The sequence below is a fragment of the Armigeres subalbatus genome, chromosome 2, assembly GCF_024139115.2.
Source record: "Armigeres subalbatus isolate Guangzhou_Male chromosome 2, GZ_Asu_2, whole genome shotgun sequence".
Taxonomy (NCBI): domain Eukaryota; kingdom Metazoa; phylum Arthropoda; class Insecta; order Diptera; family Culicidae; genus Armigeres; species Armigeres subalbatus.
The window spans coordinates 114,743,835-114,764,036 of record NC_085140.1 but is presented as its reverse complement, the minus strand read 5'-3'; the positions used below and the strand labels follow the sequence as shown (position 1 = coordinate 114,764,036).

General features: G+C 38.3%; 2 protein-coding genes across 10 annotated transcripts in view; both read right to left on the bottom strand.

Annotated features, from left to right (window-relative positions):
• LOC134210699 (neurocalcin homolog) overlaps positions 1 to 20,202 on the bottom strand; it is a 493,920-nt gene that overhangs the window by 298,625 nt on the left and 175,093 nt on the right. The gene's annotated exons all lie outside the window — the stretch shown is intronic.
• LOC134210698 (neuronal calcium sensor 2) overlaps positions 1 to 20,202 on the bottom strand; it is a 413,535-nt gene that overhangs the window by 231,147 nt on the left and 162,186 nt on the right. The window contains exon 2 of one of the 6 annotated variants that reach the window (XM_062686916.1): positions 16,606 to 17,212. The exons of 4 other annotated variants lie outside the window; for them this stretch is intronic. The gene's annotated coding sequence lies outside the window, so the exon portion shown is untranslated. The remainder of the gene's footprint in view (positions 1 to 16,605; positions 17,213 to 20,202) is intronic. One more of the 6 variants, XM_062686917.1, reaches the window with a different exon arrangement.

Genomic DNA, 20,202 nt, shown 5'->3' with positions numbered 1-20,202 from the left:
GTACCACTTGTGTCAATCCCTATTTTTATTTTATCATCAGACTAAGGCCGGAGTGGCCTGTGCTGCACATAAAAGACTTCTCCATTCAGCTCGGTTCATGGCTGCACTTCGCCAACCACGCAGTCTGCGGAGGGTCCGCAAGTCGTCCTCCACCTGATCGATCCACCTTGCCCGCTGTGCACCTCGCCTTCTTGTTCCCGTCGGATCGTTGTCGAGAACCATTTTCACCGGATTACTGTCCGACATTCTGGCTACGTGTCCGGCCCACCGCAGTCTTCCGATTTTCGCGGTGTGAACGATGGATGGTTCTCCCAACAGCTGATGCAACTCGTGGTTCATTCGCCTCCTCCACGTACCGTCCGCCATCTGCAACCCACCATAGATGGTACGCAACACTTTCCTTTCGAAAACTCCAAGTGCGCGTTGGTCCTCCACGAGCATCGTCCAGGTCTCGTGTCCGTAGAGAACTACCGGTCTTATAAGCGTTTTATAGATAGTCAGTTTGGTACGGCGGCGAACTCTATTCGATCGGAGCGTCTTGCGGAGTCCAAAGTACGTACGATTTCCAGCCACTATGCATCTCCGAATTTCTCTGCTGGTATCGTTATCGGCGGTCACCAGTGAGCCCAAGTACACGAATTCTTCAACCACCTCGATTTCGTCACCACCGTTAGAAACTCGAGGTGGGTGGCTCACATTGACCTCTCTTGAGCCTCTTCCTATCATGTACTTCGTCTTCGACGTGTTGATGATTAGTCCAATCCGTTTAGCTTCGCTTTTCAGTCTGATGTAGGCTTCCTCCATCTTCTTAAAGTTACGTGCCATAATATCAATGTCGTCTGCGAAACAAAATAGAACGGATTTCGTGAAAAGCGTACCACTCGTGTCAATCCCTACCCTTCCTATTACTTCCTCCAAAGCGGTGTTGAATGACAGGCACGAAAGACCCATCACCTTGTCGTAGTACTCTGCGCGTTTCAAAGGGACTCGAGAATGTCCCTGAAACTCGAACTCGAACCAACCGTATCAGTTTATCCAGAAATCGTGTTGGTGCATTAGTTGCCATAGTTCTGAAGAAATTGCAAGGAAAATTCCAACATGAATTTCTGATCAATTTCCTGCTTAATTTCTCAAAGAAATTACCAAAGAAATTGTGATGGAATTCTTCGTGAAATTCCTGAAGGAGTTCCAGAAAAAAATCTCAAAATACAAATGTCCAGAAAAAAAATTCAAAATAAATTTTAGGAGGTTAATCTCAACTAATTCGTAGAGTAGTTAATGCCAAAAAATCACAACGAAATTCTCATTTCAATGCACAATAGATGCACTTACTGTTTTATTTCCTGCCATCGACCTATTTATTACATCCATGTGACTTTGGTAGCTGGAACGCAGTAAAATGTGTGAGCCCGGTGCCAACTATAAAATAAAAAAGTGCGAACCAGCCCGTTTTTGGGTTGGAACTCACGCGAAACTAAGTTCAACCTGCGTGAGAAAAAAAAGTGTTGACAGCAGTTAGATTGGCGCTAGAAAAACACTAATTTGATATTACATGCCTTGCCTCTTCGCTGTATGTTTTACACGCAATTTTCCCCATTCTATTAAAAGACTGTCAATTGCGCTATTCTATATGAGTTTTACCAACAGATAAGTATTTCGTTTTTTTCTTGGAAACTTTTTTTTCCAGTGTTGTGTTATCGACGATTACCGTTTATTACCATCAAAAGAATAACATTCCAGGTCGAATAAACTTGTTGCGTTAAGAGAAAATTATATACAAATCAGTCAAAACGCACATATAAAAACTTACATCATATCAGTTCAGTTCATTAATAACTGAAGCGAACGGTATTAAAAGCTTTACTTTTGGATTTCCCTTTTCTAAAGATATTTTTTTAAAGTGAAAGCATTGTTTCCTCTTAGTACAGCTTGATTAAATAAGAAGAAAAGTTTCCTTGCTTCAAATTAGAATAAGTTTCCTCTGTGACCGAACTTTTTTCGGTATGCTCTTTTATTAAAAATGGAAATTATACCAAGCAGTATTGACGACAAAAAAAGGTCGTACTTGACGAAGTTCACATCAGAATAGTATGAATGTGATAAGGCCCTACCAGCCCTATACTTCCAAAATGAGCGACCTATGCAAATTAACCAACGAACGGAATGGGATTAAAAACATTAAAATTAATTAGGTCTTGCCTTCCTTGTACAGCGCAGCGGTACCGAAAGGCTATACGTTCGCATCTATATCGAGTTATGGAATATGTAATGCCGCGGTAAGTCGAAAGCATTATTCCAATCCACTTAGTTCGTCTTTCGGCAAGTGCACTTATCAAAACCAAACATATCTTATACACTTACATTTTCGCAGTCTAACTAAGGCAACTTGATATCCATATTAGTGGTTACCTTTGGAATGGTTATAACTATATTGAAATACCTCAATTGACATGCATGCGAGCCGGAAGCAATAGGTGGAAAAAGATGTATTGTACCTGAAAAGAGACAGACAAAGAGAAAATCTTAATATTACCGTTAATGTATTGTAGGATCGCGATGGAATCTCCCAGGAAATAGGTTTCTTGTCATAAATAGGTTTCTTTCCTATCACAGAATTGAAGCAATATTTTAGTTTAAAAATTTTGCATGTTAATTTTGTTTTTGGTTGATGTTTGTCAAGCATTTCGGAAAGGGAAAGGATAAAAATAATCACGACGAACAATTTAAAAGCAATTAATAAGCTAACATACATCCGCTCATTCACAGATATACAACGAAAATCACGATTTTATGTTCCCTGCCGTGACTGGGCGACCCAAAAGAAAATCCCCCCCTCCCCACCTATTTTCAATTCTAATTACTCATAATGACCGTGAGTGGGGAAAATAAAAACAAAAAGCACTGTGTGCAGAGAGTACCTACATGGAAATGAAATTTAATCCACTCAAGTTGGGTTCAGTGAAAATAAATGATGTTGAAATTGCGACCCGTGCAGTTCACTCCACCCAGTCGAGTCGGATCGAGGTCCGTAGAAGTTGTAACCCCTCCATTTGATGGTTATGTCGGTTAAAACAGCATTGTGGTGCCACGGGACCATGGGTGAAGCCCAAATTGTGTGTGTTGTTTTGTGCCTCACGGTAATGATGGAAGGACATGAGAAAAAAATACGAACGCACATAAATATATTCATTAGCAATGGCCTTAACGAAAGCGACCTGTGGTGACTGCAGAGAAAAAAGTTTTTACGTCGCATGTTTCATGATCAGACAGTGGTGATTTTTTTCTTTCTCGAAAATTATCTAATTTATTGTACAATAAAACTTGTTATTCCATAAAAGTGTATGTTTGAATATTTGTGTTGCTAATCTCATGTCACATCTAACATCATCACTGTCTCATTCAACTGATATACTGATCTATGTAAGGGGGCTGTTCCATTATCCTTCTCATTATAACAAATTCATCTCATCTCGAAACATAGGAATAAGTTACCAATTTTATAGCTTCTTTGTGCAATATGCATGCTATTGGCTATAAAATATGCTACTCCAGTAGCTCCAGTGCACTTATTGATCAATTTCATGAAACCATACTTTTTGACATGCGATACAGCAAGTATAAAACTAATCACAATACTTAAGCTATAATTATAGTCTAGGAATCAGAACAGCCCGTTGTTCTGACGGTTGGTTTGTGTTGTTCTCTATGGTAGGTAATTGCAATTTCTACAACATTTTTTTTAACATCATTTAATTATCCAGCATTTGATATCCTTCCTTTTCTGATGATCTCGCTAACATAATCATTTCATAGGCATTTCTCAGTTAATTGTTCACGCTTGGGATATCCACCAGCAAAACAAAAAATGCCTTGCAATACTAACTCTGCGTCGTCGAAGGATGGAGGCAAACAAGGCTGAAAATTAGCTTCATTAAAAAGGGGTAATTAGGGAGCCTTTCAGCGCAAAGTACATCCTTTCAGCGATGTTGGCTATAGCATGATGAAAAGTGGAATGTTTCGCGTTTAAAATTACCGTTTTAAATGAAATTCTTTTGTCTCCAACGTTACATCGTGTCGGAACGTGTGTTAGTCGCTCCAGATAACCAAAATAGCAACTACTCACACATACCTACGTGAAACGCAATATTTCATGAAACGGTCTGTGTCAGCAGTATGATTGATTACCACTGTCGCGCAATTTAGAAATCCTGATGCCACTATATTGCTGAAAACTGTAACCAAAATGGGTGGGTTTGCAGACGATCAAAATCAACCGTCAGACGAATGTAACACAACCGCGAACAATTCCAACCAGGTGTAATTTATTCTCCCCTTCTGACAGCCAAGCGATTGCTATCAAAGTGCTAAATTAGGCTCCACAGATCCTGAGCAGATAATAATTATTTTTCTTTTTATGCTTTTCTTGAAGCTTCATTTTCGAGCATGAATCATATCTTCAACAGGTACCCAACTCGAACTTCAGGTAGGGCGAAACTACTCTACCAATTGTTAAGGTCAATTTGAGTACTATTGTGAAGATAATTTGAAATTCTAGTGTGATGACATAAGGAATCAATATTTATGGATATCTCTTCGGAATTTAAAGCATTTAAAGTGTATTCGTGAGATCCTGGGTGGATCTAAAAACTGGTCAACCGACAAAAGCATCCGTTCAATCAATATTTTTCAAGGGACACAGTGCTCCTTCCTCGGCACAAAATGTGTGAAACTGTTGCTCTCATCTGCATAACCGACACAACGTTTTAAAATAAAAATATGCAACCCCGCCCCGTCAAGGGCCGGCACCACTGACCACCCACCCTCCCTGTTGAACTTGCCCCGAACCGTTGTTGTTGTTCGTTGGGGAGGGCGGCCTCATTTAAAATTAATTATCCCTCGGTTATCTAGCGCCGTGCGATGCCTAACGAGGCACAACGCGTCCCCACCGACGACGGTGACCGCCGCCATGGAACCTCCAAAGTTGTATCCCCGGATTTCCCGCACCCACGTCGGAGATGGGGGTAGGCGTCAGAAGCATCGAAGGCATTTTCAACAACGTCATCATACTCCGTTCGTTCGTCCGTCCGATGGTTGTGCGATGACGACGTCAGCCTGCCAGCAGTAAGTGCGGGGCAGGTACTCCTGTTGGCATTTTTACGACGAGAGTGTTTCATCCAGCCGGCCGACCGACCGACCTGCCACACTCGAAGAAGTATCGTGTTCTGGAGCACTCTCGTCTTGTGTACGGTAGGTTTACGATGGGGTTCCGAGGTGAAGTATGTGAATGTTCCAAAGTATGTAGGTTGGTACTGCTAAACTTTGTATGTGAGAGGGTGGACCGGAGGCGAAAGGTGTTACACATGAACCGGATGGTGACGAGTGAGTGGGAAAGGAATTTTATATGGTGTCTAATACTCTGTTGTGGTTTTCCTGGACGGACGGAAGTCATGTGGCGTTGCCTAAATTTACAACTTCAAAATTATTGTATATTTGCGAGGATGAGATTAAGTTACTTCATGTAAAAAAATCCATGACTTGTTTTTAGTCGTTTTTGGGGATGAATCATCCTATGTTTTATCGCTAAAAAAGTGCACAAGCGAATATTAAATTTTCTTGTATTTAGACTCAAGTAGAATGTGTTAGGCACAGGATTAAAACACTGATAGCGATGTTATTTTGAAATAACTACTCACATGTAAGAGGATTTCCGATACAACTGATAAATTGGAGTATTCTGAATCGCGTCCGATGAAGAATTTTTAATGTTTCATCTGTGATACTAGTTCACCCAACCACAGATTGCATGACAATATTCCATGAATTCCACACACAGATTGCATTAAGCTGAGACACATGCACATGATTGCATTAAATCAAAAAAGTTATTCCATTAGGTCTCTGGCCACGAGAAAAAAAAACGAGGTATGCGTTTGTGTCTACATAAAATCTTTTTTTAAACTTCCATCGAGGAACGATTTTTTATATACTTCGTCAACCTTATCCGATTACAAAAAAAAATGGCCGAGGACGAGAATTGAACCTAAGCTCTTCACTAAGTCTAGCGCTATTGTGATGAAAGACTATCATAATCATCGTTCTGTATTATGTGAATGTGATAATTTGGGACCGATTTGCGATTTGGACGTAACTTATTTTGTAAACAAACATTGTTTTGTGGATTTTGTAGAATGCAAGCGTTTCTCTCCAAAACTAATTCGCTTACCTGCAACCAAAGCCTATTCTGTCGGATACATTCTGTGGTTTTCTCAGGAAATGCTTCTTTTATTCAGTTCAAGGAAACGGAAGATATAAATCCTCCTTTCAAAGGATGCATTTGCCCAGCAAAAGGCAAGAGAGGATATGATTTTTTTTCCAAGGGGTGCAGATGCTCAACTCAAGGGAAGATATGATCCAAGAACGCATTTGCTCGTCAGAAAGCAAACGACATATTGACATGAAGACATTCCTGCTTTCAATTCAGGCATTTACTCGGTTGAAGGTAAGGTAGAATAAGATACCTTTTTTCAAAGGATGCATCTTCCCAGCAGATGGCAAAAGATAATATGGTTCCTTCTTTTAATACTCGGGTAGAGACAAATGGAGCATGATATACCTTCATTCATAGGAAGCAGATATGGTTCCTTTATTCAATTTATGAAGTTGCTCGGTTTGAGGTAAAGGAGTATATGATCCCATTTTTCAAAGGATGCATTTTCCCGGCAAAAGACAAGGGAGGATATCCCCAGCAACTTTGGGGTCTTATACTGGTTTTATAGGACTCTAATAGAGCAAAAAATGGTTGTCAAGATCGTTATAAAACCTTAATACAAAACGCTTAATGCAAATAATGTCACAACTTTTTGTTTTGTGTGTATGAATTTGATTCAATTCTGATTCTACACGTCACACGTTACACACATTCAATTATTTAGAATCTTTGCGATTTCTCAGCTTCTTTCTAACAAGTAAAATAAAGCACAATGGATCATTTTGAATTGTAGCAACCCTCATTTATTTTAAATAGACAAATAATTTGAGCTGGCACTGTAGATCATTTTAATGCTAATTTAAGGATTATTGTCTTGTTAGATAAATTAATGTTTAAAACGTAGCATTTAAATGGACTCAAGGTGTGGCAATTACCCAGATACGAATCCAGGAAATCGATGTTAGGACATGCCACCATTTCAAATCACGAACAGTCCTCTTAAAAGAAAAAGGCCGGATTTTGACAGATCATTGTCCAATTTTCATGAATATTACTTATCTCAACCGATATATTTAGTGCAAGATCATCGCTGTTTTATTAAAAAGCTTTAAATGAGTCATTTCATACGTTCGTCCTTCATGTTTTGAAGAAATCTGTAAAAAATGTTTTTAAACAAAATGGCATGAATTCTTTTTATTTCATTGTCTTATCCAAGACTCCACAAAACGTATATTGAAAGCAAATTTGAATCAAGCGTTAAGTGATTCTTTGGCTTTGATTTTTTTTTTCGATAACTTCGGAATGCAATGGCCGATCGGACAAATTTTTAATAGCGAAAAACTAGGCCGCTTTCCGCATTGAATGCAACTTGTTGCGAGCAAATCGGATAATTCAGAGAACCATACATATATATACAGACATTAGTCGTCGAGCTCAATCGATTGATATATAGCACTATGAGTTTCAAGGCCTTCTGTCGAAAGTTTTGTTTCGGAGCAATTCTATAGGCTTTCCGTATACTTAATATATAAGAAGGCAAAAAGAAAAGCAATAAAAGTGATTAATTTTTTCATGAACACATAACACTTTGAAAAAAAGCGGTCTACTATGAAAAAAAAAACCGCTCAGTTTTACTGCCTTCGTACATTTTTCCGAGATAAGTTTCTTATTTTTAATTGCTCTTTATTGATTTTTTGAATTTGCCTTCGGAGACTCGGAAAAATTTTAGAAGAATTTCCCTTCGTAAGTTAGAAAGAATTTCCCTTCGGAAATTAGGAAGAATTTCACATAAGAAATTCAAATAAATTTTCCTTCGAAAATGTTTTCCTACGGAAATGTGTAGAAGTTTTTCTACGAAAATTCGGAGGAATTGCCTTGCGGATATTCGGAGGAGCTTCCCTACGGAAACTTGAAGGAATGTCGCAAAGGAAATTTGAGAAAATTCGAAGGAATTTCACTTCGGAAATTCGGAGAAATTCCCCTTTAGAAACTCGGTGGAATTTTCTTTAAGAAATTCGGCAGAACTTCGCTTCAAAATGGAAGGATATTTCTTCGGAAATTCGGCAGAATTTCTCTTCGGAATTTTGAAGAATTTTTCTTCGAAGAAACAACTTCTCTTCGCGAATTCAGAAAATTCAAAGGTATTTTTCTTCGGAAAATCTAAGGAATTTCCCCTCGGAGATTTTGAAGAATTTCCATTCGGAAAAATCGGGGATATTTTCCTATGAGAATTCGGAAAACTTTCCCTTCGAAAATTCAAAGAAATATTCAATCAGAGATTTGAAGGAATTTCCCTTCAGAAATTTGGAGAAATTCGCTTCGGAAATTCGGAGGAATTTTCCTTCGGAAATTCGGATGGATTTCCCTTTCAAAAATCCGGCATAATTTGCTTTCAGAAATTCATAATAATTTCCTTTCGAAAAATTGTAACAATTTTCTCTCGGCAAATCGTAGGAATTCCGGAGGAACATTGCTTCGGAAAGTGGGACGAAAATCGGAATTCATGTCAAAACCTGGAACCCAGAAGATTTCTTTGTGCAAAATTCTTCTGCCATTAAATGGAAACTATGACAAATGGCTCGACTGCTCATGAAATTCTGAACAACCGAACGGAACCGGACGGATGATCTCTTCGTTCCATTTTGGCTCCTCCTACCGGACAAACTAAAATAGGTTATGATGACATCGATGGCGTAGTTTGGTTCTGTCCGAAAAATGACGCCTCAAAAGCGCAATTATTGGATACCCTTGTGGCCCGAGGTAAACAACCCTTCAGGGAAATTTGAGGTATTTTGGGAGATCGTGATGTTGTCTATATGCAGGCCATTTATAGTTTTCTTTGTACTTCTGACATCAAACTCTAGTATTTTATTTTTTCTTGGTACTCTCTGCCTTGCTTTTACGTACAGCTCCGTGGCTCCTAGCCACGAATCAGCTCCTAGTATAAGAATCAGAAGCCCCGTCCATCTTCAACCCCTCTTTTACTGAGAACGACTGAAAGATCTGTTCTAGATTTTTTTTGGCTTTCTCTGTCTTATGTATTCAAAACGATGTGGTTTGTTTTGCCCGACGTTTCGGCCTTTCATTTTGGCCTTTTATTCTAACTAAACAGTTAGACAGTTTCACCCTTGAAAAAGGCCAAAATAAAAGCCGAAACGTCGGGCAAAACAAAAACATCGTTTTGAATACACAAGACAGAGAAAGCCAAAAAAAATCCATAGCTAATAATAATATCATATTGATTGTACATAACACGAATAACTGCTTCTTCTTCTTCTTCTTATTGGCATTACATCCCCACACTGGGACAGAGCCGCCTCGCCGCTTAGTGTTCATTAAGCACTTCCACAGTTATTAACTACGAGGTATCTAAGCCAAATTACCATTTTTGCATTCGTATATCATGAGGCTAACACGATGATACTTTTATGCCCAGGGAAGTCGAGACAATTTCTAATCCTAAAATTGCCTAAACCGGCACCGGGAATCGAACCCAGCCACCCTCAGCATGGTCTTGGTTTGATAGCCTAAGCCTACCAAATAAACTAGAAAAAAACACCAATTAACACATTCTGATGCTTGGCATAAGACGAGTTAATACAATCCCATTGAATTCCACCACTGAATTGTATCTTGACAGATACGTATTTCGACCTCAACAGTAAGGCCGTCTTCAGTGTCTCGTACTTGACTCGACTTAGTCGTATCAAGTCGAGTCAAGTACGAGACACTGAAGACGGCCTTACTGTTGAGGTCGAAATACGTATCTGTCAAGATACAATTAAGTGGTGGAATTCAATGGGCTTGTATTAACTCGTCTTATGACAAGTGAAGACATTCCACTAAAAAGCTCAAAATAACTTTCTTAACATTCTGATGATAAACTAAGTACCTCAATTGTTTTCTAATGAACTTTGGAAGAGATTGGACGAGGTATTTTCTTCGCAATTCAAGGTTGCTTTTGCTCGGAGCCATGACCAATTCCATTACCTCGAATAGGGCACCCTGGGATTCGATGACAACAAAGGGATTTGTCGAGCTCGCTCCGCCGAAATTGATGGAAAAGACTCATGTATGCTCAGAATAGTATAATTTTCTGCGTCTGTATTTTTTACGCACTGATTAGCTTTCATTATTTTTTTCTGTGTATTTAATCTAGCTAAGGAGTCCTTCTGAAATTATTTTAGTATTTTCTTTAGTTCCTCAAGAAGATCTAACTGGAAATCCTTCAAGAATTCTGCCTAACATTTCTCTCGTATATCCTCCATAACTTCCATATGGAACTCTTTTAGGAAATCTTTCTGGAAATACTCCGATCATTCCTCGTAGAAATTCTCCAGGAGTTTTCTCTGGAATATCACCAGGACCTCAACCTGATACACATCATTGAATTCTTTCTACAGAGATAAAAATATGTTGTGATTTTGAATGTTTTTCCATGCATACATTTGGAACGTACAAATAAACGCAACATTCAATCAAACTTACTGTTCTTTTTAATCGAAATAAATTTAGCCTGTGCTTGCTTGTAAAATTCAGTGAAATTTAGTTGAATATCAAATGTTAATTCGTTTGTGGAGATAAGCTGACATTTACACGTCGTTGAATTTTCAAAGCTATGTTCCGTGTGGAATTATATATCAAAATTCATTCAGGAATTTCCCTGGGAAATCCTGCAACAATTCTTCTTGGAATTGTTCCAGGAGTTTCATTGGAAATTTATCTAGAACTATTAGAATTTTTCTATACGGTTATCTTGGAATTCCTACAAGAGTTTTACTGGACAAGTATCCAGGAATTACTTCTGAAACTTCTCCATGCGGCAGAAAAAACTTCTGGAAAAAAATTCTTCTGAAATCGGAATTTTCGGAAAAATCATGGAGGATATTCCAGAGAAAAAACAACAGAATAAATTTAATTCAGAAGGAACTCATAAATTGTATTTCTTCGGAAATTCATTCAATAGTTCCTCCAAAAATATCAGAAGTTTTTACAATTGGTGGAATTATAAAGGAACCACTAGAATATTAAGAAGAAACTTGTTGTGGAGCTCCGGTAGAAGGTTCTGTAGGAAGTTCTGTAGGGGGCATAAGTATTAGTAGCATTTAGATTACAGTCAAAAAATGATTCGAAAGCTTGTTTTCGGTATAAGGTATAAGAAGTGTTTGTGGGGACTGGCCGTTTCGAAAAGTGTTGTTCTCAGTTCTCTTTTCTAGGAAATTTTATTTTCAAAGAAATGTCATTTTCGGCGAAAAGACATTTTGTGGGAATTTTATTTTTGGGCCAATTTTATTTCCGAAAAATGTTATGTCCAATTCCTTAAGAAATTCCTGGAGGAATTCATGGTTGAGTTTGTGCAAGATCACTGAAGAAGTTCATGAGGCAACTCCTGGAGGAACTGCTGAAGGAATTCAAGAAGGAACTCTGTAATAATTCTTAAAGAAATTCCTTAATAAAACTCTTGGAGAATTTCCTTGAAGAATTTCGGAAAAAGCTCTTGAAAACGACGGATACGAACTCAATGGAAATTTATGCATGATAAAGCGTTTTTGCATTGTCACAAAAGCACGAAATCCCCACTAACCAAATCAACGGCGACACGTCAATTTCAACCGTCCAGCCATGTACTTTTTTATTTGGACAATCAAATCAAAACAATCAAGATGTTAGATGACAGGTGGAACTAAAGTCGTTTTCTATTATAAGTTCGGACTCGTAGTTTGTCAGGTTATAAAACGATTTCGACATTAGGATCAATTCTTTGCCGATTACTTCTTTTTATAAAAGTCAATGAATTCTCGCTTAACTTTTCAAAAGGACCTAAGTAACATTTTTTTCATGATTTAATTTGAATAGCGCAATCAACAGATCAACATAGAATCTATTGATTGCAGTGTTCAAATTAATTCATGAAAAAAATGTTACTTAGGTCCTTTTGAAAAGTTAAGCGAGAATTCTTGAATTTTTTTTCCAGCTAGTATTCCAGTTAAAAACTTAAAGGCCGAATGATGAAGTATTCAATCATATGCAATGAGCACCTTTTGCATTTCGACATCCAGCTTGCGATGTTTTCTTTATTATTTTTCGAAGCGGTTACGCTACTTCGCTTGCTTCCGGATATGAACACTCAGCTTCTTTTTGGACAGGAGCGGCTTTTCGGCGAGTGATCCTAATTTTAGTTAACACCTTTGACCACAAAGACCTCGGCCACAGTTGGAGCAGCAGCTCTGCCAACCGTTTTTAGCCTGTATGCCGAAGTTCACTTAAATAAAATCGCAAACTGCGTAATAGCTCGCTACACGGGATTGTACTGATCCCAGACGACGTTATAGGAGAACAGAGCACGGATGATTTGCAGCTCTTTTATCGACGTGAAGGTTGAGCCGCTGGGGAAGTGAATCAGGAAAAGCTAATCACAGTACTTTTAGTCGACGTTGTAGTTATCAATCTTGAGAGACGAATCTATACCATTTCGTCGCATGACATTTAGTCGAATGACATTGCGTCGGATGGACATTTTTTGGACATTGTTTTGTGGAAAATTCTCGATTGTTTATGGAAGTTTTGCATTATTTGTAGAAATTTTATATTTGTTTATTACCCATACATTGATTTCTTCATTAGCAATTTCCACATTTTTTTTATGGAAAATTTCTAATTCTGCCAAAAAATTTTAATTTTGTGGAAAATTTTATGTGCATTTCTAATACTGATTTTTTGGAAATTTCGTATTCTTTTTTCAAAGGAAAATTCTGATTTCTTTAAGGACAATTTTGATTTATTTAAGTAAAATTCTACTTTTATAATTGCAATTTTTACTTCTAAAAGTGCTAACATATTTTATTTTCGTAGAAAATTCTTTATTTTTTTGGTTAGTAATTTTCAAATTTTTAGATGGAATTTATTTTTATTTTTATTTTCTTTGCTTCCTTGTTTGAGATCGAAAAACAGCTGCTCCGAGACGCCTTTGGTATATAAGGATGACAACCGTTTCTTCTTATCTACCTGGTTCGTCGCTTTTTAGCACGCATTTACTTTCATTTTTTGTGATTGTGACGCGACATATTTGCGTCCAGTATACGGGGAATGTTGGGACGGAGCACTTATGAACTTTACTTGGGAATGTATCCAGAAGGCTCGTGCCGTTCGTACAGTATCGAATCCTAAAAATGATCGAGTGAGAGAAGCTCTGCGGACCCTTCATAGCTGACGAGGTGCAACTTATGAATCAACGCTTTCGATGGTCATGACCATACGTAAATAAAGTAGCTTCGTGTAATCAACACCCGTCTCACCCGAAGAAACATTTGGAATAGGACTTACCACTATTTAATTAAAAACACCACACCAATAATTCATCACTGCGAGGTGCTGCAATGTGTAATGGCTTAAGTGCTCGAAGCATAGAATTTAAGAAAAACGTGTTCTCATTATTTATGGTTCCTTTTCGTACTGAAAATCATGATTGCCAGACATACAGGCATACCCGAATTAAATTTGATTCGTATAAAAAAGCTAAGTGCTTGATTAAAAATTAATCTTGATAGTGAACACAAATCGTTAGCTTCAAAACCCTTCATATGGCCAATAGGAATCAAATTTATAGAGTTTACGTTACCTGAACAAAGATGACAATGGGATAACTATTGAGCCTTGTTAAGTGGTTGATATAATTGGATTTTTTGATCGTAAATGATTATTTTTTTAAATACATAAGCATGAGCATGAGCATGATTGACCGCCCACGGTTGCTACTCCGTTATTGCCAGGTCGGCAGTAATTACACAGAGAACCAACAGATGATGTTTGGGACTAACATCATCCTCAATGTGTAAGAACTGGTGACCCAAATATTAAGCAATACCAGCGCCGGCCGTGTCCGACTGCAGGTCAATTAAGGAATGGGTAGGAGAATGTTGACGTGATACTCGCTTTGATGGAGTAGGAGAATGTTGACGTGATACTCGCTTTGATAAAAGCCGACGAGTCATCTGCACTTCCACGAGAAATCACTGGGATGTTGGATACATGGGGTAGGTATTGAAGCAGGGTTCGTTTGGGTAAACGGTATGCCGTGTATAGCGTGTAGTTTGATCAATTCAAAACATAATCGAACGAACACTAATTATTTTAATTACCGACCGCACTAAGCAGAACAAAATTGTCGATGACCAGCCGATCTCTCTGCTTACTGACGCGAACTGAATCTTCACTTTCTAATTATTTTACTCTCCCGCACAAAGCAGAACAACATTTCGATGATCGGGCGATCGCACAAAGCAAAACAAATTATGTGATGACCGGCCGATCATTCTGCCTACTGAATAAATCACGACTGTACGTGACCTCTAAATGCTGAACATTTGTCTTTCAAGTAACAAACAAACATGATCTACTTTTTTTTCACTCAATTCTGATAGAAAATTTGATACTCCTAAATAAACGTCTCTGAGGCATGTTTCAAGATTGCGATTAATTAAATCTATTCACATATCGACCGCACAAGCAGATCAAAAACTTCTGATTCTCGCGAACAATCTGCATATCTAATAATACATGAAAGGCAAAAACGCACTCTGATCTTTTTTCTTTTACTTTTTTCCGCCATTACTTGCCTTCTGGAAAAAAAATGAATGAATAAAGCGATGAAAAACAAGTGAAATCAGACCATCAAAATATACCATATTAGATACTTACTTTCACTGCTTCATATATGTCTTACCAGCATTCGTTATCTAGATTAAACCCGTCAAAAATTATGAAAATCATGAAATATTTTGAACATTCTTGTAACACGTACATTAATTACAGCTTAAAGGGTTCATTCATGTTCGACCGTTTAAAGATTTGGATCTATCCACAAATAAAATCTTGTAAAGTTAAAATATAATGGTACTGCGGCTGTGCACAAACCGGGGCAAACTCACAAAAAACTTTGCAGGAGCAAATTCAATCAATTCTACGCACTAATCTGCAATTAGGGATAGTGATTGACCACTATGTCAACGGCTATGGGCGTTCAGAACCGGGAACCGTTTAAATGATCCGGATCCTTTAAGTGAGTGAATAATTCGAAGCTCACTTTTTGAAAGATCCGGTTCACCAGATCAGCAAATTATCTAACCATTTGTAAAGAAATGACAATATTATAAGTTTATTGTAGATTTTATATAAAAGTGTTGTACGTTTGAGAGCGAGAGTGGGTTGAAATTATTGTCTGTACGAGTCAAAACTGTGGTTTTGAATGACAACATTTAATATTAAATTTCTTTCCACCTTCGTTCACCTTTCAGTAATTTAGTGCGCTTGAGTAGAATTAGCTTGCCTCAAAAGCAAAGGCATGTTTAGTTAGTAAATGCATTATTGCATGCACTTGGGAAACATCCATACATCACACTACGGGACGAGGAAAGATTAGAGGTGATGGGAAAAGCGACGAAGCAATGAATAAATTTTTAAATAAAAGAGCTTAATGGAGTTTCCCTTACTTCTGAATTAATAAGCGTATAGAAACCTCTATTTAAAGAAGACAATAAGAAAGACCTATCTAGCTATACAGCCATCCTAAAGGTATTTGGGTTGATCTCACAAAATTCGACTTCCTCCCTCGGCCAGACATTCACCCTGATGAAATCCAATCTTCAATCTTCGCGAGCACGGCACACATAATTAAGCAAATCATTTTGTCCTTTTGTACACCACGCTGATTTAAAGGCTTTTTGGATTGGTTCAAAATTATTTTTATGTCATTTTGAAGTGAAACAGAAAAACCGACGGAAGCAGCAACGCAGAAAAAGAACACGTCCACTCGTGTGCACGGCACACTTCGATCTTTCCGTAAATGATTATTTTTTTAAATACAAAATAATAAGTGCTATGTCATTGTTGTATTATTATGCTAATTTACATGGACTTGTATAGTCTTAATACTATCATTATTGGAGCTTGAAATAGCCTGTTGATGAACCTAGAAAAAATGAATAATGATTAAATAATAAATGATTTGCAAAAATGCACAAAAACTCAAAAACTACTTTTTAAGAAATTTCACAAAAGCTTTAAACATTACCAACATTACCGAGTTTCAAAAATCAAAATTGGGTGTGTAGTAGTCGTCTATAAGTTTCATTATATTTCTATATTAAAAATTGATGTTTCGCTTGCTTTTGATTGTTTTATTGCTACTAAACGATATTAAAATACCTGCTGTAGCAACTTCCATATTAACTGAAATATTTTGGCTTTTTCAGTCTGATATAAACCCGTTTGAATATATCAGACTGAAAAAGCCAAAATATTTCAATAAACACCCCAGTCGAACTGTAATCAATTTCATATTAACGTAATCAAACAATATCCCAATTCCCAACCATACTAATACAGTTAGTCATATTTACCGAAAATTTAAATCGTCTGCCACTCGACTTCCGGAAGGAATATGCAATTGCTGCTCGTGCCTCCTGACGCCGAAACTCCCCTCTAGGGTCCTCGCTTATTCTTCAATTTGCACAACCACTCTACTCACACTACGGACGGGGCTGCAACAATACTGATTCTGTTCCACGTGCTGCTTCCTTGACTCTAATCTATGACAGCAGCAGTGAGCTTCTATGCTGTCAAGTATTCCCTTCTCACTTCGGTGCACTCATGCAAAGGCGGAACCAGTACGAAGTGTATGCACTATTTATTTGTCGTTGCAAGATTTATGTGCACTATTTCTTTGCTTTAATTCTGGCTGCTTTTGTCGCTATGTGAACATTTATCTGCACTGGCTAGGTGAGATTGCACTTTTTCCACAGAGGATGCACTTTTGCAGGCGTGGAATCGATTCGATAACTATGGGTATCTCGGTATCGGAACAACCACCACTACCACTACGACCAGCAAACAACCACCAACAACACTGCACACTACAACTTCGGGGCAGAACCACTTGATTGATTAATTTTCCACCTTTCTGCTTCCGTTGGTCATTGGAACTGGCACTGCCGATGAGGATGCCTGCTGGAGAGGAAACAAACAACATGTGTCGATGGGGCTACAAATGCACAATGCCATCCATTATTAACGCTTTGGTTCCACCCACGCGTGGTGACTGAGTGTGTATCTGTGTACGTATGTATGTGATGACAACAAATACACGATAATCGGGGACTCCTATCGCTCGAGCCGCTGGAGACTTGCAATAGTTCCCACTGTGACTCCGCGGGACTCCGGAACGGGAAGATCGAATCGAAAGGGGATAAGAAAATGAAAGCAACCGAGTGACATGACCGGATCCATAAATAGAAAGCCATTTTTTCTTGCCAATCCAGCCGTTATTGTTCATTGTGATGCCTCTAGTTCTCTTCACTTACCTTTGGATATACTTTACCCTTACCATTGGCCAAAAGTTCAAGCTGTCTAGGGCAAATTCCTGCCTCTGCCAACAAGGTTGCTCGCCACTCACTGAGAGACACCATAAGATATTTATGGCAACAAAAGAAGTCAACAATGAGCAGATATCGATACGGCAGCACAGCTTTGCCGGGGAAAGAAAAGATATTTAGTTGCCCGGACCGCACAGTAAGAGCAAAGCAGGCGCAAAAATAACTTTGCCTGGAGAAACAATTTGATCCCAAAGGGATTTAATCGGCAGTGTGAGATTCTTGCTGGAGCAGAAATTGTGTGGCCTAATGGAAATTACTTTGAGCACAGCTTTTCTCCAACCCCAAACTGGGGACAACACATGCATGGGACAAAGAATTATTAAAAATTACAAATATGCTGGTGCATTAATTATATAGCTATGGCATTTAACTCGAATATTCAGACTCAACAACTATCTCCAAAAGCACGTTCTGCCATAAATCGATCAACAAACGCTTTGAAACTCCCCAATCAACAGAGCAATCCTGCTGCTTCCATCTACTCGTAAATCAATCCCCTACTTGCGCAACACTGCATGCATCCTTTTTCCATCTTGACTTTTCCCGATACGGCCCGGGAGGCGGCATAGCAGGCAACAGAGATTTCACCTACCCACCGAACAACAAAAAACACCTTTCTTTATTCCTCATCGCCAGCGCCAAAGCTGCCGCTCTTAGTGAGAATTCCCTAAGGCGAACCTTTTGACAACATCAACCAACCAACGAACAGCGAGTACGAAAACTGCTCGCGGAAGGTATCCTCATTGCACGTGGCACCTGATAGGAGGCGACGTAGCGACAACGACGACGATGACGTGACAACGAGAGCGAATGCAATAAATCTTCCATCCACAACGGTGGCGATGGCGACATTCTGTGTGTTGTGTCCTTTTATGTAAATGGAGCCGCGACTTTCTTCGGGGTTTCCAGTTCCAGGATTCAGGTGGTTGTTGGTGGACACGCTGCACTGTGCACCACCCCCCCTCCCACCAGGTGGGTACACATTCACGAGCAAGTGGAAAAAAATCTGTTCGCCTCTTGAAAAGCCGCCCGAGGCGGGCCAGGAGAATGTCGTCGTCTTTTCGCTTTTCGTGGAAGGTTCCGCAACACGGGCCCGGATGAAGTATTTCGAGAGCCTTGGCAACGGCGAAGGCGTAGGCGAAATGACTTTTTCTTTTCGGAAAAAGGTGGATTTTCCTAAGATCTTTTTGTACGCCGTTCAACGGCGTTGTGTTCGGTGAACCTTGTTCGAGAAATGATGCGACACAGATTTATGGAACGGGACGCAAATTCTGTCAAATTTTATAGTGCCGCCAAGGGACCTTTCATATTGACTAGCGTTTGAAAGATAAAAGGCGCTGGAAGTTATTTGAATGACGATGGATGAATACTGAATAGTGAGGATTGATGGTGGCTTTCTGCCTAAGTAAGATAAGATTGGTTCACAGCAACCCTAATAAAAATTTCATACTGCTTTTGAGTGAAAAAGTTTAGTCATTTTATGTACTATCAATAAAGAGAACCTTTTTTCCAATATATGGCTGATAGAATTGATCATGGATAATGAAGTATGATGTATGGGAAAATGCAAATAGTTAAAAAGGGGAAGTTTAAAATGGTATTTCATATATGATTCAGCTTTTTTAGTTTAATAATGCTAGATTTGTATGCGTAGTAAACAATTCTGTGGATAGTTCCCCGTGTAAATCGTTTGGCATAATGCCGTTTAAGATGATTTTTATTGTAGTATAATAATTATCCAAGCTGATTACTGAATGGAGCATTTTGGTCACTGTGAGTGGAGAATTTTAGTCACTGTATTTCTGGTAAACGATCCAATAGTCGTGGGTGTTCCTAAAGTTGCGGTAATACAGTGCACTATGGTTCAGGATACAGTTTTACGCGGAAAGATGCATTTTACGGCAAAACTGTATTTTTTTTTATAAAAAAAATGTTATTCTACATAATTGTTAGAAATAGTAAGACCATCATTATGGTGCTATCAAAAAATAGGGTGGGCTATCAAAAAATTAGATTTTTTTGGAATACTGACATGTTATGTTCTACAAAGTTGAAGCGCAGTTTATTCCAATAAATGTTGCTAAAAAAGCTTTTTCTGTAGCTCTTAAGTTGGTTGATTTAGAGCAATTTTACCTTATTGGATTAGGGTGTACATACAAAAACAGTATTTTTGATCTATTGTTTAGTTTTAGATTTCTTCTTCTTCGGGTGACTTTAAGAGCTTAAAAAATGCAACTTTTGATGGGTAAATATGCTCAATATCTTTTTCCGATCACAATTTATAATCGGTTTTCTGTCTAAATTAATTTCTGTCTAAGTTAAGTTTAAAGTTGATATCTCCGGTTAGGGCAGACCAAAAAAAATATGTATACACGGCATTTGAAAGAGCAATTCATATTCTTTATTAAGTCAAAAAAATTGTGATATGTTATTTTTATATCTCAAATTTTACAAATTTTACTGAAGTAATGTTTTTTCAAGTTAATTGATATAACTCAACAACGGGAGAATATACAGACGATGTTATTATAGCAGAACACTCGTTTTGAAAAGGCCCAAAAGTCT